The 27,262-nt window shown below is 41.6% G+C and overlaps 1 long non-coding RNA gene across 1 annotated transcript; it reads left to right on the top strand.

The window, feature by feature from the left end:
* Positions 1-27,120, top strand: LOC121171582. The gene is made up of 3 exons (XR_005886152.1): positions 1-58; positions 169-427; positions 27,080-27,120. It is a non-coding gene; the product is annotated as an uncharacterized LOC121171582 (long non-coding RNA).
* The last annotated feature ends 142 nt before the right edge of the window (positions 27,121-27,262 follow it).

Genomic DNA, 27,262 nt, shown 5'->3' with positions numbered 1-27,262 from the left:
GAGAGATTTCTTTGACTGTTTCCTCAGGGAGTCTCCTTCAAATGGAATCCTGGCACATGTAAGTTGACCTCTATATACATGTTATTTTTCTGTTAAAAAGAAAGGCAATGAAATCCTGAATCATTATACACCTATATGTGATGACTTCCTGGATATTCTTTTTTCTAGGTTCTTTTCCTTGATAATGAAGCAAGGCCAACAATGCAAAGTAAGTTGCCTCACTCCCTGAGAGAGAAGGCAGAGTGTGTGAGCATCAAGATAAATGGGCCATTAAACTTCATCCAGCTGACTGATCATCATTTGAGGAATCTCCAAAAGTTTTAACCAAAAAAGGAGAAAGCAACCACAACAAAGAATGTGGGAGGCTGACAGGTGGAAGATGATGAACTCAGCAGATCTGTTACCCTCCAGAGGACAGAGGAGATCTGTAAGTTTGAGCTCAGTTGACATTAATGTTCCTGGAAGATCAGACTTACCTGTGGTGCAGTGGCTGTTGCCCTTCTTCATCCTTGCCAATTTTTGAATTTTTTGTAAACAAAATCAAATAGAGCCAGTCACAGTACAGAGATCTTGCATGAAATATCATAAATACCAGGATACATATATTCTCTGGCAATCCAAGACACTGTTCTGGCATCATTGTATTAGAGTGTGTCCTGTTGTGAGTGAGTGACCTTGCTTTCCTGAGCCAGCCTGTGGACAGTCGCTTCTGTGATGCAGCAACATGTGCCCCATGTATAGAGTGGAATGAATTCAGATTGAAAAATTTCCTTTGAATACAGAATTACCCAGCAGTTCTCTAGAAGTGTCATTTCAATTTGACACAACAGATAGAATGCTTGCTGATGGTTCAATGTACACTGACACTGAGATTAGATTAATGGGTGCCATGTATAAAAACTTTCATAAAGACAGAATATTTAGGGTATCAGGTGCATGTGATTAGATACATTCCCCTAGTTGTATGCAACCTTACTTCAGTGTAAATTCTTTACATGTGCAATAAGAGTGTTGTGATGTGATGCTCAGATAACTGCTTACCAAGGCCAAGCCAGCTCTGAGGAGAGTGCCTGGAGCTATCAGCAGGAATCCCAGGAACCATGTGTTTGATGTCAAGAATAAGAGTGACACCTAAACTCGACAGCCACAGATGCTCAAAGAACAATGTACAGAAACCTCACTAAGCAAGATAATTGGAGGGGAGATGAGGAGAGTCATTATAAAAAGCTCTGTTGTGTAGATTGCACATGTGCACTGGTGATGGCTGAGTTTGCCAGGATACTTTTAATCCCCTCACCATATCCCACACTGGCGCCAATACTAGTGATTGCAAGTACCAGTGGAAATCCACTTGATGTCTATAACCCTACTGCTGGCTGTGCTGAGAACTCCCTCTTAGAGCTTTCAAATCAGGGTGAGTCTACAGGATCTGCCTTCACGCAGACACTTCCATGTGGACAAAGGAATTAGTATAAAGAACACAGAGGCTGCCAGGGAGTTTTACCAGGAGTTGTGTTCTCCTCACAATGCAAACTCACTGTTCACAGTGATGTAGAAATGTAGGGAGTTACAGACTTAGGAGGACTCATGATGTTTTTGAAGTTTTAATGCAGAAATCAAAGGATCCTCTCACTCATAATGATGAAGTGCTTGTTCTTGTGTAGTTTGAAAGTTGATAGCTGGCCTGGAGCCTGGGAAATTGTTGCTTGATGTAGGATCCTTCTTCTCCAACAACAACCACTTCGCACCCTCCAGTTTATTCACACTGGATGGATGCTGCTTCCTCCCCCATAGGCCCTTTTTTCTTAGGGAGTAAGGAGGGGTGGCACACTCAGGCTTTTATCTGCTCATTCCCCATCTCCTCTTCCAATCTCATATGACCTTAATTTACTGGAAACTGGAACAATTGGTGAAAGGTCACATTTGGCAAGGGGTGCCTTATGATCTTGGGACCTGTGAAAATCTCTGTATACTCAGGATTGTGTGGCCATGTAACCAGGGTGGGCAAGGCACTCTGTCATCCTGCACAGCTGAGCCAGCCATCTGGGGTCATTTGCTCATTATTTAGTTTTTGGAAATTGATGTTGTCAGATGTTCTTCTGGCTGTGTTTTTGGCCCCCCTTGCACTTTTTTTCTTAAAGATTTATTTTATTTTTATTGCAAAGTCAGATATATAAAGAGAGGAGGAGAGACAGAGAGAAAGATCTTCTGTCTGGTGGTTCACTCCTCAGGTGACTGCAATGGCTGGAGCTGCACTGATCTGAAGCCAGCAGCCAGGAGTTCTTCCAGGTCTCCCTTGCGGATGCAGGATCCCAAGGCTTTGGGCCATCCTCAACTGCTTTCCCAGGCCACAAGCAGGGAGCTGGATGGGAAGTGGGGCTGCTGGAGCTAGAACCGATGCCCATATGGGATCCTGGTGCATTCAAAGTTAGAACTTTAGCTGCTAGGCCACCACACTGGCTCTCCAGCCTCCCCCTTGCACTCTTTACCAGACACTGCTTGCTGTATTTCCCAGAGAGTGTCTGGCTAGATGAACTTTTCAGGCATCATTTCCTTTAATGAGCTGTCTATGGCCTTTCCCCACAATGTATTTGTATATTCATAACCTATTTACTGTAATTTAATGGTTTTAGACTAATGCAACTTCATAAAGTAGGTTTTTTGTGCGTGCCTATTGAATTCCTTTTGCAAGCATTGCTTTTGGTACACATTTGCTTATCGAACATGTTTCATTGAATGAATTAATGACCTGGTACGAACCTCATGCTCTTTAACCTTTATTATTATTATCTTTTAAACTTTATTTTATTTCTTATGTTGTTTACACTGCCAGTGGTCAAACAGGAGAGTTCTCTAAGCCATGCTGTTTGCCATTCTCTGACATGGTACTCCATATTTTTTGCAAGTCTATGTGAGCTTATTGTTCTGTCCCCCATATGTATCTAGGTAGGCATTCTGTCCACTGCACAGGCATCAGCATTCCAGGAAGCCCAGTCCCAACACATGCATTCCAAGGTCAGACCCCAAGTTCTATGATCCCCAAATCCTCCCTGTGGCAGGAGTTTTGAATTCAGTGGTCTAGTTGGGGTGTCCCCCAAGAAACCTCACCTGGGGTGAGTCAAGACCTAACTCTTGCATGTGGCAGTCAGTACAAGGTCTGGTTCAGTTCATCACCTACATCAACTTATGCATACACTGGTGGTTATATTTATCTGGTCAGTTCCATTCCAAATCCCATGTCCTATACAAACCAACGGGTGCTGTGCACCAGCCCAACCCAGCCTGCCACAGACCTGGCCCTATTGAACATGAGGATGAACTGCATGCTCTCTAACCTTTGATCTCAGAGCTGCTAGAGGGATTAGACTGTTCAGGTTCCCTCTTATGTCCTCTTTCCTTATCTGTCCTGGAGACTTAGCTGCTGGTAAACATTTATCATCAAGAACATAAGAGTCTCTGGACTTAGAATTTGTTCTTCTTTTGGCTCCTTCGCATTGTTTTGCTCCCTTGGCTGCCCCTCTTCTATTGAGAAATCCCAGCACTGGCTTTTTGACACACACACACACACAGCTGTTTCCTAAATGTGGTGATTGTCAGAATCAGACTGCCAGAGGTTGAGTATTTGGGAGCCCTTCTCTCATCTCTCATGATTCAGTTTTCTCAGTGTCACCTCTGAGAGGACTTCCCTGAAGATATGACCTTGTGCAAAGTGCAAAGGTTATAGCAGGGGTGAGCATTTAGCCTGGTGATCAGGAGGCTGATTAAGATCTCTTTTTCTTAGAACTTTTGGAGATTTTTCTGGAGAGTAAGCCAAACCACAGGAATTGCTGTCTCTCAAAACAAACAAATTTCCCTCAGTTGCAGAAGCAATCTCTGTGTCGAAGCTGTTTTTTATTTCCTCAGCATTCCCTCACTGGTGATGATTTTCCAAGGGTGAACCCAGACTGTGTGCATCTCAGCTAGCCTGACATCAAGAACTTGGTGATTGGTGAATGAATCTTCCATGCTCCTCCCATGTCAACTGCTGAACTAGGCCCGCTCCAACTGTTCCACCTGCTTTCTCTCTTAGGCTCCTCCTGACAATGGTTACCACAGTACCTCTCTTGCTTCATCCTTCCCTTATTCATTCTGTGTGACTTGGACATACTGCTAGCTTTGTGGGATGCTTCTGGGGGTTCTGCTGATTGTGCTTCTGATCCTGGTTATTGGACTATTCCTTTGGATGATATGTGAGAAGCATGAAAAGAATAAGGCAATTGGAAGAGACAGGGTGGCCATTCCCAATAGCTCCCTGGCACTCTGCCAGTCACTACAGCTACATTGTGCTTCCAGGGAGTGGGCCCTGCAGAGGAGATGGCGAGGGTGAACATAATCTTGGGTTCACAGTCTCTTTGGAATAGAACCAGCTTCCAATCTTTGTATGATCGAAGCATCCTTGCAGGAAGATCACAGGATTGATGATGGTGGCCTCCACTATGCACAGCTGATGAAACAGGAGATTCAGGAAGGCAAGGACAATGTGAGAGCTGGATACTGATTTGTCTCTGAAGGTCTAGTTCTGGGATTCCCAGGAATCTGTTGTTTACATCTCTTTTTTCACTGTTATGCAATAGCAGTATTTTCATCTAAGGGAATTTGCAATTGCTACCTAATTCTTTGGTAATTCAAGGTCATTTCAGTTGCAGTTTTTTTTCTGTGCAGGTCATTTTGAGGCCTCTCTATCTCTCCACTGCTCTACTTACCCTCTGTCTTGCATTCCCAGGGTGGAGGTCAACAACTGTTCATAACCGAGGCTGGGCCATGAGATCATTCAATTGTTGGAAGCAGATTTCAGCACTGCTGGCCATCTGCACTCTGAGCCAGATGCCGGTTGGCCCTTCCTTTTCTGGGTCTTGTCCAAGCCCAGCTGTCCTGGTCTGCCTTAACTGGAGCTGATGGCCACAACTCCTCCAGCTGCCCATGCCTGTTACTCCCTCCTGCCTTTGCCAAGCTGCCCTCTCAGGACCCTCATTCCTGCATGTTGAGGGCTTTTCCTCTGGTGTTGCTGTGATTCCAGATGCCTTTCCACAGAGGACATTGCTAATCCTCAGTGGCTGTGCTGGATCATTGATGTGGGTCTTGGTGAGCACATGAGACATTGTAGGAGTTTTGACTTTGCGGGAGGAACTTGCTTCTGGAACCTGAGGTGGAAATTGGTGGAGGTGATATGGGAACTTACTGAGGAGTCACCTGAAAAATTCATTTGTAGACATTGTATGGGGCTCCCTTGGCAGCATTAGCTGGTACATGTCTCAGTGTATGTGTGTGTGTATGTGTTGTTGTTGTTGGGGATGTGTCTACTACTGGCTATACATCATTGTTAGAGCCCTTTTTCTTTGCCGTGTGTGTTGGTGTGACTCTGCTGCAGCTTTAGCTAGTGGACTATAAGCCTTCTTGGTAGGCGAAGAAATTGTATTCGCAGTCCTTCTCAGATTTCTCTTTCCCAGTGAGAGCCCTAGGAAGCACCATCAGGAACTGCCTTAACAGCCTTAAGTCACCTTAACCTCTGAGAGGGGAAATCAGTAGTGAGAATGAGTGTTCAGTGTCACCTCATGTACCTTGATTTGGGCTCAGATGGGTGATGCTGTGGGAAGGTGTGACCCAGGCATTTCTGCCTCTACTGACTCTCAGTCGATGAGCTTATTGGCCCCAAGCCCTAATTCAGCCTTGCCATTGCTCACTTGCCTACCTCTGTCTAGTGCGGTTAGTGACTTTCCTTGACCTTACCCAACATAGAGGTTTGAGCTGGGGCTTTTGCCTTATTGTCTCTTACTGTCTGAGGACCTGGTGTGGCCTGTGCAGACCATGTTGTGTGGATGCTTCTCTTGTGCATGTGGTCTTCACTGTGTTGTGTCCTCTGTCTCCTGTCTTTGACTCTGCTGTTTGCATCATCATTAAGCTGACTCTGGTGACTTAGTAGCCCAAGTCTCTAGGGTCTTCTGGTTCAGCTGAGCTTCCTCTACAAAGCAAAAGTTTGAGCAGTGATCCAGCTAAGGGTCTGAACATTGTGATCCAGAGCTAGAGACCTGCTGATAGTGCACAAGTTAGTGTGGGGCAGAGCAAGGCTCTGGATCTGACTTCTTTATCTCAGACTGATTGTAAACTTGAAGATGTGAAAAATACCATAAACTCATTTACTTTCAGCTGATCCCTCATGGCTGGATATCAATGCCCACTAGTCCAGTAAAAGAAGTATCCATTGATAATTCCCCAAAAATCTTATGCAAAAACCAACCCACCAGCCAGATAGACACAACCCACCAAAATGAAGAAAATTAAATTGAAAAATAGAAAATTAAAATACAAAGAAAAAAATGATGGACTTTTCAAGCTTATGTTAAGCCAGCTTTTGTCTCAGGTGCCTTGTAGGTATAATTTCTTCTAATTTTTATAAGAATCTACAGGAGTAGATGTTGTTATGCCCATTTGAAAGGACAGGTCATCAATGTCCCAAGATAATTATCAAAAAACAAAGTCTTAAACTCAACACTGATTAAGTCCCAAGTACACATCTTATTGCTTCTTTACATGATCACTGAAGATGTTGAATACAGGAGCATCTGATGGGAGTATCCTGCATTTATTTCTCTTCTAAGAAGCCTGGCCTGTGTGTCTGGTGTGCCAGCTCAGATTGAACTCATGGGTGAGGGAGAAGCTTGTGGCTGAAAGAAGTACTTGTGCTTAGATAGACAAGGGGCTGTGTGGAGTCAAAAGTCCCTGAAAACAGGGACCTTGCACTTTGGGCATCATGAAGTGGTCAGACAGAAGATACTTCTGAATCTTAGGTCTTTGTGTAGGTTCTTTCTTCTCACTATAAGCTGTATCAACATTGCCATAGTCTCCCTTGCGATATTACTCACAACATTGTTCAATGAGCTTTGCTTAACTCCCTCATCTAAACCTTTGTCCCCTTGGTGAAGCAGAAATTCCTGTTTTACAGATGGGGAAGTAGAACCAGAGATACTGAGTGATCCGTGCGTGTTGCAGTCTTCCCAGCATAAGTGGTAGAAACATGATTTGTGTCTTTAGTAGATTGTAAGTTTCCTCATTATGACTCCTCCTTCTCTCTCATCTTAGAGGTCACATCAATCAATCTGCTCCACTAGATTATCTGTCATTAAAATTTTTGTTTATCTTCCTCTTCTTGTTCTCTTAATCCTATAATGGTTGGTTTTCTGTATCAAGGTGAAAGGCCAAAGAATTCCCAGATGTTATCTGAGTATGTCTGTGAAGGTTTTGACAGAATAGTTAAATATTTGAATTATGAATGGGTGGCATTCAATTCGTGGAGGGGACAGAACTGAGCAAAAAAGCAGAAAGCGAGCTAACTGACTTCCTCTGGCTGAATGGAGATAGTTTTATCCTGCTGGACACTGGCTTCCTGTTCTCAGGCCTGCAGATTCAGACAGGGATTTATACCACTGGTTTCTTGGACTTAGATGAGGTTGGACCGGAATGACCCCACTAGCTCTCCTGGGTCTCTCTACCTTTTACCCAGCTATCCTGCTCAGCTCCGTAGTTGAATGAGCCTCATGTTAGATCTTTTTCTGTATGTCTATACACACTGTCGGTTCTTTTTCCTGGAGAGAAATTATTCCACTACAGCAGAACAATGTCTACATTTCTACCTGCAGTGTGTAAAGGTTTCTTCCTATCAACTTCAGTTCTTGCTGATTCCCAATTTGTTGATTATAGCCACTCTAGTAGGCATAATGCAACATCTTATTGTGGTTTGATTTACATCTCCTTAGTATCAAATTATATGACATTGATAATATTAATTTTGATCATTTTTGCATCTTCTAGGGAGCAATCTCTTTCTATTTTTATTTAATTATTTAGACATACTAGACAGTTTTTATTTATTTAAAAGACAGAATTAGAGAGACAGAGAGAGAGATATCTTATCTGCTGGCTAACTGCCCAAATAACTGCAAGAGCCCCCAAACTGGGCCATCTTCTGCTGCTTTCCCAGGTGCATTAGTAGGTTGCTGAATTGGAAAAGGAGCAGCCAGGACTAGAACTGACACCCATATGGGATGCTGGCACTACAGATGGTTGCTTTACCTGCTATGTTAGAGCACAGACACTGAATTATTATTTTTAAACATTTATTTTATTTTTTTGAAAGGCAGAATTACAGAGTGAGAGAGAGGGAGAGACACAGAGACAGAGTTCTTCCATTTGCTGGTTCACTCCGAAATGACTATAATTGCCAGGACTGGGCCAGCCAGGGACAAGGCCAAAGCCAGGAACTAGGAGCTTCTTCTAGGTTTCCCACATAGGTGGCAGGGGCTGAAGGACTGGGCCATCTTCCACTGCTTTGCCAGGTACATTAGCGGGGAGTTAGATTGGTGGGAGTGGAACAACTGAGACTTGAACCACCCACATGGGATTGCAGCATCACAGACTGTGGCTTAACATGAAATGCCGTAACTCCAGCCCTCTTCTGTTCAAATTCTCTGTGATTGTTACAGTAGTGGTAGTCAGTTCTTTGTCTCATGACAACTTTGAATGTTTGTTGTGTAGCAGTCATGGTTTTTGGCCAGTTAACAACATTTGCCAAAGTAACCACTTGGGGGAGGAGATAGTTGAGAAATATTGCTGGTCTGGCCAATGGAGGCAGGTTATGCCTATCTGATCAGTTACGAAGCACCAAGACATGTGCTTTGTGGTGTGTTATGGTGGGATGCCACAGCCTAGTTTCTCATAGGGCTACCTATGGTTGTGGGACCCTATCAAGCTTCATTTTCTTGGAGCATTGTCTGTTGTCTAATCAGCAGAGTACTAGTGCTTTCATCCCCCTTCTTAACTGCCTGTTAACCCTTCTAACTCCTCACATCATTATGCTTTGCTTCTGCACTCCACTGATATCTCTTGTTCAGATCACCAGAGAACTCCATGTCATCACATCCAGTTGTCAATGCTCCATCTTCATTTGCCGTGACATCTCAGTAACAACTGACACAGGCTCTTGGAAACACTATGTTTGCCTTGCATTCATCGCCCATACTTCTTTAACTTGTGCTCAGTAGTTGATCTTTGGTTTTCTTTACTGATCTCTCTCACATTTATCCCACCTCTACCTATGGGTATCCCGAGCTCAGATCCAGACTTCATAGTCTGAACACAGAATACAGAATCCACCTGTATTCTGGAACTGCATTCATTTTCTTTCTTTCTTTTTGCAATCAGAGTCATTATTGCCATGAAAGATGAAAAAAATATTTTACAATTTTGTAACCAAAAGCAAAAACTCAGCACTTGGATAACTTTTTCTTGCCAATAGAGTAGACCCATGTGCTGTGGTTGAAGCTGTATCCCAGTCCTTGAGTCCCATGACCAGAGTGCAGAGGAGCTGAGAGGTTGTGATTATATCCTTTAGAAGAAGGCATTTCCATTCCCAAAAGTGGAAATGCTCTTCATTCTCTCTCATTTTCTTTCTGATAGTGTTTCCACACATGAATTTCCAGAACATGTGACTACATTTGTGTTACCTTAATGGCAAATATATCATTAATATGACCAAGGTTAAAGACCTTAAGATAAAAAAATTATCTTGGGCTGTGGGATGGGGCAAATTCGATCCCAGTTATAAATTAGTATCAATTGAAAGAGGAAGAGGCAGAAGAGGAAGTCAGGGAGATAAGATGTGAATATGCTTGGATCATTCCTGTCAGTTTTCCTGTGTCTTAGCTGGACTGTTGTAGAAGCCTTTCAACTTTCCAGCTTCTATCTTTAACCTTTTACAGCTAATTCTCAAACTAGCATCAGAGTGACCCTTTCAATATGTAAGTTGCATCATGCCATTCCTTATTCAGAATGCCCCCATCTTTCCCAGTTTAAGATCCTGCACCTTATGACCTCATTTCAAATATTCCCCTTAATTTACTTAGAGTGCTGGGAATTTGCTATTCTTTAACATACCAGACACACTACTGTGCCAGGACCTTTGTTCTACCGGCAGTTCTCTTCCTCTAGGAATCCTTGTGTCATTTTTCTCATTTCTTTTAGGCCTTTGTATAAATGTTATCTCCCCAGCAAGATCTTCCCCAGCCATTCCCTGCCAAAACCCATTTTCAAATGTAACCTCTTCATGGTTTCTTCCTTGTTCCTCCTTGTCTTTTTCCTTTTTTTTTCTCCATGATGGTAATTACAGGATAAAGATATCAGAGTCAGCTACATTTAAGTTGTCCTTAAAGATTAACTTTATTTTTACTTGATAGATGGAGTTGCAAAGAGAAGGATACATACACAGACACACATGGAGAGAGAAAGAGAGAGAGAGCGAGAGAGAGAGAGCGCTCTGTCTATGGGTTCACTTCTCAGATGGTCTCATTGGCTGGCCAGAGCTAAGCTGACCTGAAACCAGGAGCCAGGTGCTTTTTTCCAGATCTCCCATGTAAGTGCAGGGGCCCAAGAACTTGAGCCATCCTCTGATGCTTTCCCAGGCCATAAGCAGGGAGCAGCATCAAAACTGGAGTTTTCAGCACTGTAAGCAAAAGCTTAGCTTGCTATTCCATGGTGCTGACTTTCTTAAATTATCTTTAAATAAGTATCATGGATTTAATGACAATAATACGTAAGAAAGAATAAATAAAAATAAATATTTTTATAACAGGAAAAAAATCCTAAAAATTAAGATGAATGCTCAATTAGGCCTCTAGATGTTAAGTAAGAGCTCTGGTGTGTAAATAAAATCATCCTTCAGAGAAAACTACATAAAGGGGAAGTTAATGAACTTGCCAATGTCTCATAGTTATTAAGGAAATGAACTGGAGCTCAAACCTTGGAATCAGACACTACACCTGTGTTTCAAACCTAAGTTGTATGGGCTAAATCAATTACAGCTTGTTCATATGATGGAATATTGCTGATGTGATAACAAGAATAAGATATATCTTTATTTAAATGGAAATTACCTATGATTTATTGGTTTTGTGGTGTGTAGTGGATATGACCTTAGGTAGCTAGTTTAGGGTCACGAGTTTGAAAGCCACACATCCCACACCTATGTAATGCATTCTGTCCACCCATACATCAGATGATGCTCACCTATCATTACTTGGAAACTGAGGAGGGGTGGTGTTGCATTGTGGTCTATTCACTGCCACTTGCTCTCTTGTTTTCCACGGATGGACTCTGAGAACAGAGGTAGCCCCTGAATACGGCCCACATATGTCTGTATTCTTCACTCTCTATTTACTTTTACTGCTTGGTGAGAGTCATCAAAGATGCAAATGCAAAGCTGTTTTGTGTCTCTGATTTGTGTATGTTCAAGAGTTCCAGGAGAGTGAGGCCTATGTGGACTACTAACTTCAACTAAATGTGGGCAGAGAAGCCAGGAAAAGGTAAATTAGTTTGTGGATGTTTGAAATTTTGTAAGTGTATCCAGGTTATTTGTTTTGTGTCTCTTAGGATGATTTACATTGCTGGGGAAGCTGAATCATAGGCCTTCGGTTCATGATTTCACGTGATCTCATTTGGTTTTGGAGCTCCTTCTGGGAAGGCTGGGTATTTTCAGTGATGGTAAGAGACTCTGGAGAGGCAAAATAGCTTTCCTAGTCATATACTGAGATATAATTCTTGTTGTGGAGAAAGGAAGGCAATCGGAGTTTCTCGGCTTTCCCTACCATGTACAACGTTCCCACCATCTAACACAGAATTCACCTCCTTTGTGACTTACATTCTTCTCAACACTACAGCATCCAGGTATGGAATTAACCTCTTGGTATTGCCTTCCATCTGTGGAAATCAGGTACTGAGACTAGGTTTGGATTTGTCCTTCTGCTGGAGTTACCACTAAAAAAAGGCCTTGTGTCTCTATAAGCCACAGTTAAAACATCCTGGGTTTTTGTCATCCTGGGTTATCAGTGTGAAATTCAGAACCATTTTAGTCAACTTTCTCAGTTATACATTCCAAAAGATGCCGGGTCCAACAGCTTCCCTGTGCTTGGAGTTGTTCAATGACAATGGTGCTGTCAGTCAGTGGGGCGCTTGGGCTTTCTGTGCTGGTGGACGTTCAAAAGTTTCCTGCCTGCTGTAACACCACGAATCAGCCAAGGTGTCAAGCAGGACTGAGCTGCTCCTCATCTCGTTTCCATTTCCCATCTACCCCCCATAACAGAAACCCCACTTGGAGTCCCTTATTATGAGTTATAAACAGTCAAATCAGCAGATTTCCTAAGCAATACCCTAAGCAACTGCTTCTCTGTTGGTCTCTGCGCGAGGAATTCAGTACTTTGATTAGCAAGCATCTCCATTAGCCTCGTTTTCCGACTTTTAATCTGGGCAGAAGAAAAGCCAATTTCTCTCTGAGTCTGTGCCATAAACTCTGTATCAGGTCAGTGTTGCGTACTCTCTAGTTCTGAGCATGCCTTATAATTCAAGCTGTGTCTTGTGGTATTAGGGATATGGGGAGAGGGTGAGAATGGATGAGAAAGAAGGCAAGTAACTTTGTCTATTTATCAAAGCCAACAAGGTAGCTTATAAAAAATTCAAAATCATAATCAGCAGGTAGATAAAAAGTGGAACAAGATACCATTTTCATATATCAAGTTGACAGTCAGATTATTGGTAAAGCTATGTGAAAATGAGCCTTCTCATGGACCATTGATGGGAACGTAGACATGCAAATGGGATGTTGTAAATGTAACATGCACTTTGTTCTTGACATCCTTCCTTATAGGGCTGTATTTTAACAGGGGCAGAATCCTATAGATGCTCAGAGAAAGAGGTTGATGGCTGTTACAGCTGACACTGCTACCTGCTTACTCAACATTGTTTTCGTTTGTATCAGCTTTTCTCTGCTACAGTGAAATACCTGAGAAAGGCTAACTTTGTAAACAGGTGGTGTTATGGAGACCACATTTTGATTGTTTCAAGTTGAAGACTGGGCAGCTCTGTTGGTTTTTCTTCTGATGAGGTTGACAATGGCATAGAGGGCAAGGGCCAACCAGCAAGCAAACTCACACTCCGGCTTTGATAACCAACCCGACATCAGAACTACTTTCTAAAAACAGCCCCAGGGACCTAGGGGCCTCTCATTAGGTTCACCTCCTAATAGCATAGTTGGATTACATTTCTACCAGCTTGGTCCCAGCAATTCATGACTGTGGTTTAAAGCTCGAAGAAGATGAAATTAAGAAGTAAGCATATTTTGGTATAAAAATCTTAAAAATCGTGCATATTTTTTCATAATACACATTTCCCATGAACTTCCTAAAGACCTCTCACAGTGCCTTGAGTAAAGGGCCAATGAAATGCAAAGTGTTGGATGAGGCTTGAGAGAAAACTCTCTCCACCTTGTACTCATGTCTCCTTGATACCTGGAGGTTGTTCATGATGACTACAGTTGTAGCAGCTGTTGTTGTGACCTTGAGGGTAGGAGGACCTACACACTAAGGCAGAAAAGTCTCAGCAGTCCTGGGAGATGCCTGCCCTGCACTGCTTCCCTATAGACTTTTTTTTTTTTGACACAAGCTGTAGACAAGACCATAATTTGTTTGGGTCAGCATGATTAGGTATTTTTTTAAAGCAACCAATTATGTTACAAACAGATACAGACATCTGTCGTAACATTGCTTCACAGAGAAGTGATGTAAACATTCTAAATTTCTGTAGCTTCCACCTTCGTGAGATTTTCCAGATCCGGTTACAGTTACAGTACATGAGAATCCTTATATCAAACCTCTCTTCCTTTTATAGTAACTTGAACTTGGCTACATCCCTCTTAGGATGTTGGGAAACCAAATTTGTAATACAGATAGTTTTAAACTTAAACTTCTGGGGGGAAAAAGATATAAAGTATATAGCAATTATAAACTGTATATAAAACCCCAGATTATGTCAACAAAATTTGGAAAGTTGGGGTGGGGAGCCCAACAGTGTGTGTGTGTGTGTGTGTATGTGTGTGTGTGTGTGTGTGTGTGTGTGTGTGTGTGTATGTGTGACAGAGAGAGATAGAGGGAGAGAGAGTCTTGCTTAATACATAAATAAGTAAATAGATAACAATTTTCATATCACTGATGATAACATATTAATATGTCTAAACCTTTCTTTAATTTGTAAGACATCACTAATAAAATTTAAAATAGGATGTTTGCCTTCAAAATCATTAGGGGTCAAAGAAAGGAAGGACAGTAGAATACGCTAGTATTTTGCAAGCTTTCTGTCAGAGATGTGAAAAGTAAGCTAAAATTTTAAGCAGGCAATCTCACCATGTTTGTAGCTGTCTTGTAAATTGAACATTTTTTTTAAGATTTGTTTTTTTATTATTTTTTTATTGGAAAGACGGATATACAGAGAGGAGAGACAGAGAGGAAAATCTTCTGTCCGAAGATTCACTCACCAAGTGAGCACAACGGCCAATGCTATGCCGATCCGAAGCCAGGACTTCTTCCGGGTCCCCCACGGGGGTGCAGGTTCCCAAAGCTTTGGGCCATCCTCGACTGCTTTCCCAGGCCACAGGCAGGGAGCTGGGTGGGAAGTGGGGCTGCTGGGATTAGAACCGGTGCCCATATGGGATCCCGGGCGTGCAAGGTGAGGACCTTAACCACTGCGCCATTGCGCTGGGCCCCTTAAATTGAACATTTTAAAGCACATACACAAAAGAACCCTTGAAAGTATGATATACCCATAACGTAAGTTGCTGTTTGTGGTGGCTGCACACATTAGCTGAAAACTGTAGGCTCATCGTGCGGCAGATTAAGAGTCATTATTAACAATGGTAGAGCAACTTTATATTTCAAAGGGGTCTTTTGATCACTTTGAATTTTGCTGATTTCTTGTCTAATTTAGTTGGGTTATCTGTTTTGCCTCATGACAAGCTGATGAAGAGCTTGCATCAGGTGTGAGGGACAGGTTGGCTGTGCCCACTTTTTGTTCGTTTACATTCTGCTTTGTCTCGTGTCTATGGATAGCAGGAGGAAGTCTTCCTCACCTCTCTGATGATGTTCACGTCCAGCAGACAGCCATGCTCTGAAGCTGACCAGGAGTTCAAGGCCATGCTCTCAACCTTGACCTGAGGGCTTCTACTGCTCCCTGGTTAGTACACACACAATCTACTGCCTGACAAACTGAACAAACCTGGTGCCATGGAAAAATCTGTCAGTTATTGGAAAGGGGCTTTTTCTTATGGTAAACACAAATATAAACAGACATATTTTTCATCTTGTACCGTGATGATCTCACTAACACACTTTGAAGACTACTAATTTATAACACTAGCTTAAGCAACTTACTGGAGAATGCAGAGGAAACAAAAATGCATCAGAAAAGCTACTCCAGGACATGAATTTCAGAGAACTTTTGTGAAGTTGGTAGCCAGCTGTTTTATTCCCCTGGACAGTGGAGTGTATTTTCAAATTTCATATGAGTTACACAAGTGATACTTGTTGTCAGAAAGTGTTCTTGCTTTTTTAACGTGTGTTTGTTTTCATTGGTTCATTGGCTTTTTAACAAGGGAAGTTGGGTGGGGAGGGGAGTAGGCATGCAGAGGATGAGGCCATCTCTTATCTTGGTCCTCTTGGCAGACATGGACTCCCTAAGTGGCAGCTGCTGGTTCTCCATCCAGATATTGGTGCTCAGCACCAGACTCCTTTTAGGTGAGTGATGCGGCAGGTGGGTGTGTTGGGAGGGCGTGGAGGCTGTGAGGGAGGAGGGGACCAGCCAGGATGCTCATAGAATCAACCTGCTGATTCCTACAGCGTCGCAAAGCCTGACCTCTTTCTGTGTTGGCTCCAGGTTGCCCTCGCACAGCCCAGGCAGCTGAGTCTCAAACCTGAGCTCCAGAAGGCAGCTGTTTATCCTTGCTGTAAACAGCTGTTTATCGTGCTGTGACATTGAGAATTGTGGCTAGGGCTCAGGTTTCCTGTTTCCCTGGCAGAAACTAGCTCATAGTCTCTGGCGGCAGGAGCAGTCAATAGAGAAGGGAGACTGAGCTCTTACCACGCTGACCTTTATGTGTGGTTACAAGTTGCTTCCAAGCCCTGGGGGTCAGGTGTGTGCTGTGGTTACTGCCTGGTGAGAACTAGGCTCTGGCTTTGTGTCCTGCTCCCTGCCCTTGACTGCAAAACCCTTTGGGGAAATCAAAGAGGAGCTGAACTCTGTAGTCAGATTCACTGGATCTCAACTCTGGCTCTGCCCTGTACTGGCCCTAAGACCTTGCCAACAGGATATGCCTGGTGGCAAGTAGTTGTTCCTCTCTGAGCTTCATTTCTCCCAGCTGTGAGATGGTGAGACCAAATCCTCCCTCCAGGTGCTGTTTGTGAGAGTGAAACAAACACACACACACTGACCACTGTCTGACACAGGGAGGCAGATGATTTATGTGTAGGGCATTTAATTTCTCTGTCTTGATGAGAAATAAACAAATTAAAGAAAACATAGGGCCATTTTCTTGCCTGTGATTCGCAGTGGTACCATGATAACAGTTTCTTAAAAATGAAGAGGATTTTCCTCTGGCAACTGATAGTGCTGTGGCAACAAAAGGTGTGATCTTTTCCATCTTTCTTGCCCTTTCTTCAGCTCCTACACAAAGGTGGCTGCTGCCAGCACTGTTCTTCCTTACTAATTAGTAAGAGAGAAACTGCTGCTGTTGTTGATAAGTAAATAAAGAAGGTGGAGGAAGAAGACACAGATAAGTCTCAGAGTTAGTCATTCTTATGGGAAACCATGCATGCAAATTAAAAGTGAGATATGTATTTACCTATAAAATGAGAATTTTTATGAGAATACTCAGTGTGGCCACTGAGCAGTGCCACACATTCCCTCATGCATTGTCAGGTAGTTAGTCAAATGAGTAAAAGCTTCTTGGTATTGTGTTTACAATGTCAGAAACATTTGTATTTGAAATATTAAACATTCCTTTACCATTTGAGGTCCAAATTTGTTTCTGTTTTCACACATATCATTCTCCATTTAATATTCCTATCTCTGCAGAAGACATAAACCTGAATAAATATTAATAAATTCATTGTTCACATCACCTTGACCATACAATCCTCACTGGAAGCTTTTACTAGAAGTTTCCATAAAGCCTTATTTCTCTGGAACCAAACAACAACAGATGTATGTATCACAAGGCTTAGTAAATTTATGTTCGTAGGAACAGTCAAATGAATATTGGGTGAGGCAGAGAGGAGTTGGAGAACCTGCCATTTCCATGAATAGACACTGGCTTTCAGAGACTTGTAAATTTGCATGTGTTGGAGCTTGAAGGTAGATCTGGGAGAACCTACTGGGCCTTGAAGATTGAGAACTGTGATAGCTATGTTTGTAGCCCAGTCAGGATCCAATCCCACAAACTTGATTGTTGTGAATAATTCTTCAATCAACTTTGCAGTCAAGATACCTCTGACATACTGGTATACATTTATTTAGGTAGAAGTGGGATTTTAGCTGGTTCTATTTTTAGTTTTGGAGGAATCTTTGTACTATTTTCTATAATGTATGCACTAATTTACATTCCTATTAACACCACATGTGTACAGGGGTTTTGTTTGTTCCACATCCTGTTTTCATGATAGCTGCTCTAACAGATATGCAGGATATCTCATTTTCATCTTCATTTACATTTCCCAGTGGTCAATGGTTTTAAATATTTTTGGCATGCCTGTTGGCTGTTGGGATATTTTCTTTTGAAACACACCTATTCAGATCTTTGCCCATTTTAAAATTGAGTTGTTTTCTTACTATTGAGTTGTCTAAATTTTTTTTTTTTACTTTGAGTATTAACTGCTTATCAGCTGTATGGTTTGTAAATACTTCTCCTGCCACATAGGTTATCTCTTCACTATATTGATTGTTTTATTGTTTGTGAAGAAGTGTGTTGGTTTGATGCAGTCTCATTTTTGTTTTGTTTTGTTCATTTTTGTTTTTCTGGTATGCTTTTAGAGTGTGAATTTAGATATTACTTTGCACAGTACTGACATTTTAGCGATATCAGTTTTCATATCTGTGAACATGAATTATCTTCCCATTTGTTATCTTTGTTGCTTTTATTGATTTTAAGTAATTTTCATTATATAGATCTTTCACTGCTTTAATAAAATGTATCACAAATGTATTACTCTCTATTGAAATTATGTTAAAAAGAATTGCTCTCTTGACTAATTTTTTAAAGAAAATTGGTTTTGGTATGTAGAAGTGTTACTATTTTTTGGTGTTGATTTTGTGTCCTGATTTTTGACTGATTTTGTTTATTCTAACAATTTTTTTTTTGGTTTATGGAATCTTTTACAAATTAAGACAATTTCACATTTTCCTTTATAATGTTTTATTTCTCTTTCTTGAACTGACTGTCATTTAAAATACAAATCAGATAGGTATAGTGAAAGCAGTTATCACTGCCCTACTCTTGATCTTGGAGGAAAGCTTTCAGTATTTCTATATGAAGTATGAAATTAACCAGAGGTTTGTAAACATGACCTTTATTATGTTGAGTTTCTTTATTATGTATGTCAATCGATGACCATTTGAAATAATGAAATGATGTTGAATTTTGTCAAATTTTATGTATTTATTGCAGTGACAACATTTTTGTACTTTATTTCATTAATGTGGTATATAAAGCTTACAGATTGTGTACATTGAATTAGGTTTATGTTCATGGTCAAATACCAATTGATTATGGATTATGTCCCATAATTGCTGTAGGCACTCTTCACTCTTACATTCGTTTCATCTTTTTTATCTTTCTTATTTCTACTCACCCATCTACTTTACTAGTTTTCTCTGATGTCTGATTGACTTTGTTGTTGAAGCTATCTATGAAAATTCTCACTTTCGGACACAGCGCCCGTGCACCCCATGGGGACCAGATTGGGTGAAAACCAGGCTGGGCTGACTATTCCCACTGGAGCAAGCTACAATCAGAGTTGGTGAGGGTTGTTGGGGCTTAGTTGTAGCACCAGTTGGCGGAAGCTGGTACAAAGGGTTAGACACGTTGAGTTGAACCACAGGGCCAAATGGAGAGGGCGCAACTGGAATGGGAGCGACCTGGGAGGGAAATAGTGGGTTCCTCCCTCGTGGGTCATCACCTTCCACGAGAGGGCATGGGAACTAGGACAGGGGCTGGGGTGGCTAGACAGACACCCAACAATATCCGTTCGGGACGGTAGGAGGAGATAGTTAGATGGAAGTAGGTGGCATCACCTGTTGGCAAGAATATGAACAGAAGGGTACTGGGGACAGACTGGGCTAGTATGCCATATATACTGGCAAGCCAGGGTAGGAGGTGGGCCTGGTTGAGGCTACTGTGGGCCGCCCTGACTGGGCTGCAACTCCTACTCGTACGTGCGAGGGACAAATGCGTCCAGGGTGGAACCAGGCTGGACTGCAAGAGGACACGGGTGGAGGCAGAACCGGCCCAGCAACTGCAGCCGCCAGCTGACCGGGGCAGTGGACTGTGACGGGCCCTATGCTACTAAAACAGCAGGAATCTGGACTGGGAATACCTCAAAATTTCTTCGAGGATCTTCCCATTCGAGACACCGGACTCGGAGTCCTAACCAGGGAAAGACAGGACAAATCAAGCAACAACCTCAGCCATCTGTTGGCAGCAGAGACTGGGCAAACGGAGACCCTAGAAGGGACTGTGTCAATCAATGGACTCTTCAATGACCACATCATGATTGGGGTGGCGAGACCGGCAACGACCCATGAACGGTGAACTATTGGGACCACTTGATCGAGTATCTCGGAGCGCGCCCCACACCGGGACTTGGGGTGGGCGGGAGACTGGGTGGGGCTTCTTCCTCTATATCCCCCTTTAGACCTTGACCCTTTTTTACCCCAATCAAATTTGTAAGGATTGTCAAAATTAAATAAAAAAAAAAAAGAAAAAAAAAAAAGAAAATTCTCACTTTCATCAATTGTTTTCTTTAGCTCCAGAACTTCTTTTTTTTTTTTTTTTAAGATTTATTTATTTTTGTTACAAAGTCAGATATACAGAAAGGAGGAGAGATAGAGAGGAAGATCTTCTGTCCAATAATTCACTCCCCAAGTGAGCACAATGCCGATCCGAAGTCAGGAGTCAGAAACATTCTCCAGGTCTCCCACACAGGTGCAGAGTCCCAAAGCATTGGGTCGTCCTCATCTGCTTTCCCAGGCAGGGAACTGGATGGGAAGTGGAGCCGCTGAGATCAGAACCAGTGCCCATATGGGATCCTGGTGTGTTCAAGGCTAGGACTTTAGCTGCTAGGCTACACCGCTGGGCCCAGCTCCAGAACTTCTGATTGGCACTATTGAAAAATGATTTTTATCTCACTGTTAGACTTCTAATTTTGTCAGTTTTTCTCCCTGAATTTATTTAGCTGTGTATATCTCATAGCACACAGAAATTCTTGACTACTCTGGTCAAGCAGTTTGTAAATCTCTATTTATAGACATTTACTAATACTTTATTTTTTCCTTTGTTGATGTCACGAATCTCTGATTGTTCATGTTCCTTTTGATCATACATTTAAGTCTTTGTATTTAAATCAGTATTCTTGTACTTTTGTTTCTATAGACTGTTTTAGGAGGGAAAATCCTTCAATAGTGAGTCCAACTGAGATTCAGGACAGGCCATTAGCCATAGGTCATGGATATAATTTCTATTTGAGCCGTTAAGCAGGGTATTCTGGTATTTGGGTCAGCATGTAGATGGAACTGCTGCTGGAATTCAAGGAAATGTACCCAGAGACTGACTCTAATGGTGATGAATTTGGAACTTAAGTACATTTGGACAGGATGGATCCTCGCAGCTGACCCAGCATTGGGGTTCACTACAAAGTAGACCTGGATTCTGGGTTCATGAAGTCACCTCAAGGCAAAATCCCTAAGGTGGTTCTGGAGCCTGAATACACAGGAGATATCCCAGCCTTGAGGCAAGTTTTGATTAAGTGGGACTTATCCCAGGAATGTAAGAGTGGTTCCTCATTAGAAAGTCAATTAATGTAATATTAATAGGATGAAATGAGGAGGGGAGGGGAGAAGCAATGTGCTAATTTTTATCTTTTTAATTTTGAATTTTGGATTATGTGGTACAATTTTGTATAGGCTGGGATTTCCCCGCCCCCCCTCCCCCGCCACCAGCTCCCAGCCCCGTCAGATTTTTCCCATTTTGTTACAATAGTGTAGTCCTTCATAAGGAATCATAATTCTATCACCTTTTATTCAAGTGTACTCCAATATTGTTGGTAAAGACAATGTCACACAATCCAGCCTCCCATTGTCTACACATGTCCAATGGTTTCATTGGGAATCCATATTTTATGTAAAAGTAGGAATGCGTGTTCCATTATACCCCTGTGTCTGTATATGTTAGACCTCAGTACTCCATCACTATACATTTCCATATATAAGAAGCCATGAAACTAGGTCAACAAGTGATATGAGTTAGAAGAGCCACAACAACAACAACAACAACAAAAAATTACAGCACCATGAAAAAATGTGCCACTGAGTAACCAACACATGAGTGACAAAAAAGGAAACACAAAAGTCTCTTGGGAAAAATGATGCCATCTTGTAATCCATGAGCCCTTGATATTCGACAAGAGAAAAGAAAGTATTTGGAATGAACCAAACTGAAGTAAAAAAACATCAAAACACATGGGATACAGCAAAAAAGCAAACAAAAACAGACAGTGTGGATTGGATTATTAGAGTTAGACTTTCTATGTTGGTTTCCTTATATAAGAGAGAATATATTGTATTTGTTCTTTTGTGATGGACTCATTTCATTGAGCATAATGATCTTCAGTTGGGACCACCTGGTTGTAAATAGAGTAATTTCATTCTTCTTAATAGCTGAATAATATTCCATAGAGTACATGTACCACAGTTTCTTTAACCACTCTTTGGATGCACATCTGAATTGTTTCCATGTCTTTGAATTTGTAGATTGTGCTGCTGCAAATATAGGATTACAAACCCCCTTCTCACATGCAGCTTTCACTTCTGTTGGGTATATTCCTAGGAGCAGGATAGCTGGGTCATGTGGCAGGATTATTTGCAATTTTCCAAGCATTCTCCATACTGATTTCCACAGTGATTGTACTAGCCTACACTCCAACCAGCAGTGAAGCAGGGTGCCTTTCTGCCCACATCCACACCAGCAGGTGTTGTTAGTTGAGTTCTGAATGTAGGCCAGTCTCACTGGAGTTAGGTGGTACCTCAATGTGGTTTTCATTTGTATCTCTTTGATGGCTAGGGAGCCTGAGCATCTTTTCATATGTCTGTCAGCCATTTGGATCTGTTCTTTTGAAAAATGTCTGTTCATTTCCTTTGTCCATTTTGTTACAGGGTTCCCCCCCCCCCTTCCCTGGGTTTCTGAAGCTTTTTGTAAATCCTGGATATTAGTCTCCTATCACTTTTGTAGTGTGCAAATTTTTTTTCCCATTCTGTTGGTTGCTTCTTCACTTTGTTCATTGTTTTATTTGCTGTACAGAAGCTTTTTAGTTTGATGTAGTCCCATTTGTCCTTTTTGGATTTGATTGCCTTTTCTTTTGGAGTCTTTTCTAAGAAGTCTGTCCCTGTTCCTATATTTTGGTGTGTGCTTCTTATGTTTTTCTTTAATAGCTTGATGTTTTTGGGTGTAGATTTAGGTCCTTAATCCATTTAGAGCTAATTTTCATATAATGTGACAGGTATGGGTCTTGCTTCTTAATTCTGCATGCTGTTATCCAGTTGTCCCAATAGCATTTATTGAATAGACCAGGACTTTTTCCTGTATTATTTTCAGTTTTCTTGTCAAAGGTGAATTGACTATCATGTGTTGGCTCGCTTCTGGTGTTTCTTCTATCCTGTTCCATTGATCTCCTCTGTTTCTGTATCAGTACCAGACAGTTTTTGATAACCACTGTTCTGTAGTATGTCTTGAGGTCTGGAGTTGTGATTCTTTCAACTTGGTTTTTATTCTTCAGGGTAGCTTTAGCTATTCATGGTCTCTTGGGTTTCCAGATGAAGTTTTGTGTCACCTTTTCTATTTCTGAGAAGAATGTTGTTGGGATTTTGATTGGGATTTGGTTGAATCTGTATATTGCTTTTGGTAATGTGATCATTTTGATAATGTTGATCCTGCCAATCCAGGAACATGGTAAGGTTCTCCATTTTTCAAGATTTTCTTCTATTTCCTTTTAAAATGATTTATAGTTTTCACCATAGAAGTCTTTCACATATTTAGTTAGCTTAATTCCTAGGTATTTAAGATTCCTTTCTGCTATTTTAAGAGGGACTGTACTTAAAATTTCTTTCTCAGCCATGGAATTATTTGTGTACACTAGTGCCATCAACTTGTGTTCATTAATTTTGTATCCTGCTGCTCTGCCAAAGTCTCTTATGAATTCCAGTAGTGTCTTCACTGAGGTTTTCGGTTCTCCTATGTAGAGAATCATGTCATCTGCAAACAGTGATAATTTCAGTTCCTCATTTCCTATTTGGATTTCTTTAATTGCTTTTTCTTGACTAATAGCTCTGGCAAGGACTTCCAACACTATATTGAAGAGTAGTGTTAACAGTGGACATCCCTGTCTAGTTCCAGATTTTAGTGGGAAGGCTTCCAATCTTTCCCCATTTAGTATAATGCTGGCATTGGTTTTTTTTGTAAATTGCTTTGTGTTGTAGAATATTCCTTCTTAGTCTATTTTGTTTAGGGTTTTTAGCATGAAGTGGTGTTGGATTTTATCAAATGCTTTCTCTGCATGTATTGAGAGGATAATATGGTTTTTATTTTTCAATTTGTTGATGTGATGTATCACATTTATTATTTTGTGAATGTTGAACCATCCCTTTATGCCTGGGATGAATCCCACCTGGTCTGGGTGATTGATCTGCATGATGTGTTGTTCGGTCCTTTTGGCTAGTATTATATTGAGGATCTTTGCATTGATGTTCATCAAGAATATCGGTCTGTAGTTCTCTTTTTCTGTTGTTTATCTGGCTTTGGTATTAAGGTGATATTAGCTTCATATAAAGAGTTTGGAAGGATTGCCTCTCTTTCTGTTGTTTGGAAAAGCTTGTGTATAATTGGGGTAAGTTCCTCTTGAAACGTTTGGTAGAATTCAGCAGTGAAGCCATGTGGTCCAGGACTTTTCCTTGGTTGGGAGGGCTTTAATTACTAACTCAATCTCATTGCATGTTATTGGTCTATTTAGATTGCTAATTGCTTCTTGATTCAATTTTGGCAGTTTGAATGTTCTAATTTTTTAGAGGCAGAAAAAATAGTTGAGAAATTTCAACACACTTTCAGTATTAAAACTAGAAATGCAGGATAGCTTTCTTAATATTATGAAGGATATTTATGAGAAAAAACCCACAGTGAACATCATAATCAATGATAAAAAACTAAATGCATTGCCCACTTTCCTTACTTCTACTTGCTAAGTCCTAACCAGAGTAATTAGACAAGAAAGAAAACGAAAATGAAACAGAAGAAAAGCATACAATTCTTATTTGCAGATGACATGACTCTGTATGTATAACATCAAATCCTATAGTTAGCAAAAACCTATTAAAGCTAATAAAAATGAATACTGAAATTATAGGATAAAAAATATAAACATAAAAAAACATAAAAAAATTGTTGTGTTTCAACACATCAGCAATAAACAATCTTAAAAAGCAGTATTTCATTTATAATTGCACAAGGAAATTGTCTAGGAATAAATTTAGCACCCTATTAATGCACGTTGAAAAGTAGCAGAAGGTACTTAATCCCCTGAACTTGGTCCCTTACACTGATAATGGGAGATCAAAAAGGAATTTCAGGGGCCTGGCGCGGTGGCGCAGTGGTTAAGGTCCTCGCCTTGCACGCCCGGGATCCCATATGGGCGCCGGTTCTAATCCCGGCAGCCCCGCTTCCCTTCCAGCTCCCTGCCTGTGGCCTGGGAAAGCAGTCAAGGACAGCCCAAAGCTTTGGGACCCTGCACCCCCGTGGGAGACCCAGGAGACCTGGAAGAGGCTCCTGGCTTCGGATCAGCATAGCATCGGCCGTTGTGCTCACTTGGGGAGTGAATCATCGGACGGAAGATTTTCCTCTCTGTCTCTCCTCTCTGTATATCCATCTTTCCAAAACTGAACTTGAACTGTGGTTATGCAGCAAGGTGGAGGAATCCACCATGGGGGGAGGGGTATGGGAGGGGTGGGGGGAATCCCCAGTGCCTATAAAACTGTATCACATAATACAATGTTAACAACAATAAAAAAAATAATAATAAAAAATAAATCTTTAAAAAAAAAGGAGTTCCAGGATCCTGGCTTCAGCCTTGCCCAGCCCCAGACACTTTGGTTAATGACCCATTGGATCATTGCATGGAAGGTCTCTCCCTGTCTCTCACATATAATTACAGCAAATCTTTAAAGCAGTGTTAACCACATTAAATTGCTCTGCTACAGACCCTCAAGTCTTCTGCAGTTCTCCAAATCTGATCAAATTCCACATTTCCACCAAGCTTTCCCTGCTTCTCAGTCTCCTAGTTTCTCCACTCATGGCTATTCCTTTTGTCCAACATGTAAGTAAAGCTCATTTCTTCATCAAAATGTTTGCACATGCTCTTTTCTCTTCCTGGAATACCTCTTGACATCATTCAAGGTACAGTTTAATTGACACCCTCATTGGAACTTTTCTGGAAGAATCACATTGCCACCCACACAAACCACCACTGTTCTATTAACTTGTTCCAAGAGTCTATCATGGTTCTTAGTCACACATAAGAGAAATCAAATGACTAGCTGAATGTATATATTAGAATTATCAGGCACCATAAACCTTAGAGAACTCAAGGTGACCATACTCCTCTAGGAAACACACTCTAAGTCCAGCCCAGCTGAGGTTGTGTAGTAAAAGCTGGAGCATGATTCCTGGTATAGACACTGCTGCTCACACCCCAATTCCACTAACATTGGATGCTCATCCTGCATTAAAACTATCTGGATATGGCTATTGCCTTTATACCCTTGTCATTGGCTTAGACCATATATTTCTTTTCTTTTCATATAACTGGCTTATATTTGAAAGTGTGGGGTAAGGACATGTGATTGGGGGAGTCTAGGTCAAGTGCTGCCCAAATATAAAGGAAGCTGAGAAAACTATCTATCTGGAATTTTGGTTTCTGTAATGGAACCTAGGCTCTGAGTCATAAGGTAGGGAATTTATTCATAAGGTAGAAGAGTTTCCTCTTTAATAAAGGAAACCCTAGGGCCAGGGGACAGGTGTGCAGTTTATACCTCATCCTTCTTAAATAGGTCAAGGTGAATTAGAAGCATAATACATATGCTTATTCATCCTTTTCAGCACTCTCACTGAGCAGGGAACTCCAAGAGGGAAGAGACCTGCTCTGCCTGGTCCTCTTTATAGCATGGCACCTACAGGAGTACCTTCTCATTAAGTATTCCTTGAATTAAATTAGGCTGAAAGGGCTGGTATTGTGGCATATTATGCAAAGCTGCCACTTAAAATACCAACATCTCACACATTGGTGCCAGTTTGAATCCTGAGAGAATCTTCACTGCTTCATTCACTCTTCAACTCGCTGTAACAGCTGTGACTAGGCTGAAGTTGGGAGCCAAGAGCTTCACCTGGGTTTCTCAGGCACAAGCACCTGGGCCATTATCCAATGCTTTCCCAGGTGTATTACTAAGGATCTAGGTCAGAAATGAAGTAGCTGGGACTTGAACCAGTGCCCATATGTGCGTTGGCATTGCAGGTGGCTGTTTTACCAGCTGCACCTCAATGCTGGCTCCTATTCATCACCTTTTACACTTTCAGTTTTTCTGCCTGGACTCAAACAAGGATTGTGTTGGACACAAGTACAAAATGAAGGGAAAAGCAGGAGTCTAAGAGGGTGACAGACATAAGTTTTAATCAAAGCTGTTGGGTCTAGGCCAGAACAATGCTTACTAAGTTACCTGTGCAGCTTGTTTCCTTGTCTAGGAATGTGACGGTCATTCTCCTTTTGCTAAATATCAAATTAATGTGATGTGGAAGCATAGAGTAAATGCAACATCTTGTTTCCTCCAGTCCTTTCTTCCTTTATCTTTAATTCTTCCTCACCAGGTTTCCAGGCTGTCAAAGATCTCAGCTCTTCTTGTATGTTGAACAGAACTGTGGGGGAATCTGTGCAGCTGACACTGAACTCCTCAACAGACCCTAATATTCGCGAGATTGAGTGGTTTTGGGATCGCCCATCTCAGAGAAGGCAGGTTCTTGTGTCCTGGAAGCCTGATGCCCCTGATCCTG

Source organism: Ochotona curzoniae, unplaced genomic scaffold, assembly GCF_017591425.1.
Source record: "Ochotona curzoniae isolate NIBS_2020 unplaced genomic scaffold, NIBS_Ocur_1.0 scaffold_2683, whole genome shotgun sequence".
Lineage (NCBI taxonomy): Eukaryota > Metazoa > Chordata > Mammalia > Lagomorpha > Ochotonidae > Ochotona > Ochotona curzoniae.
Note: the sequence above shows the minus strand (reverse complement) of the source record. Positions and strands in the feature narration are given on the sequence as shown.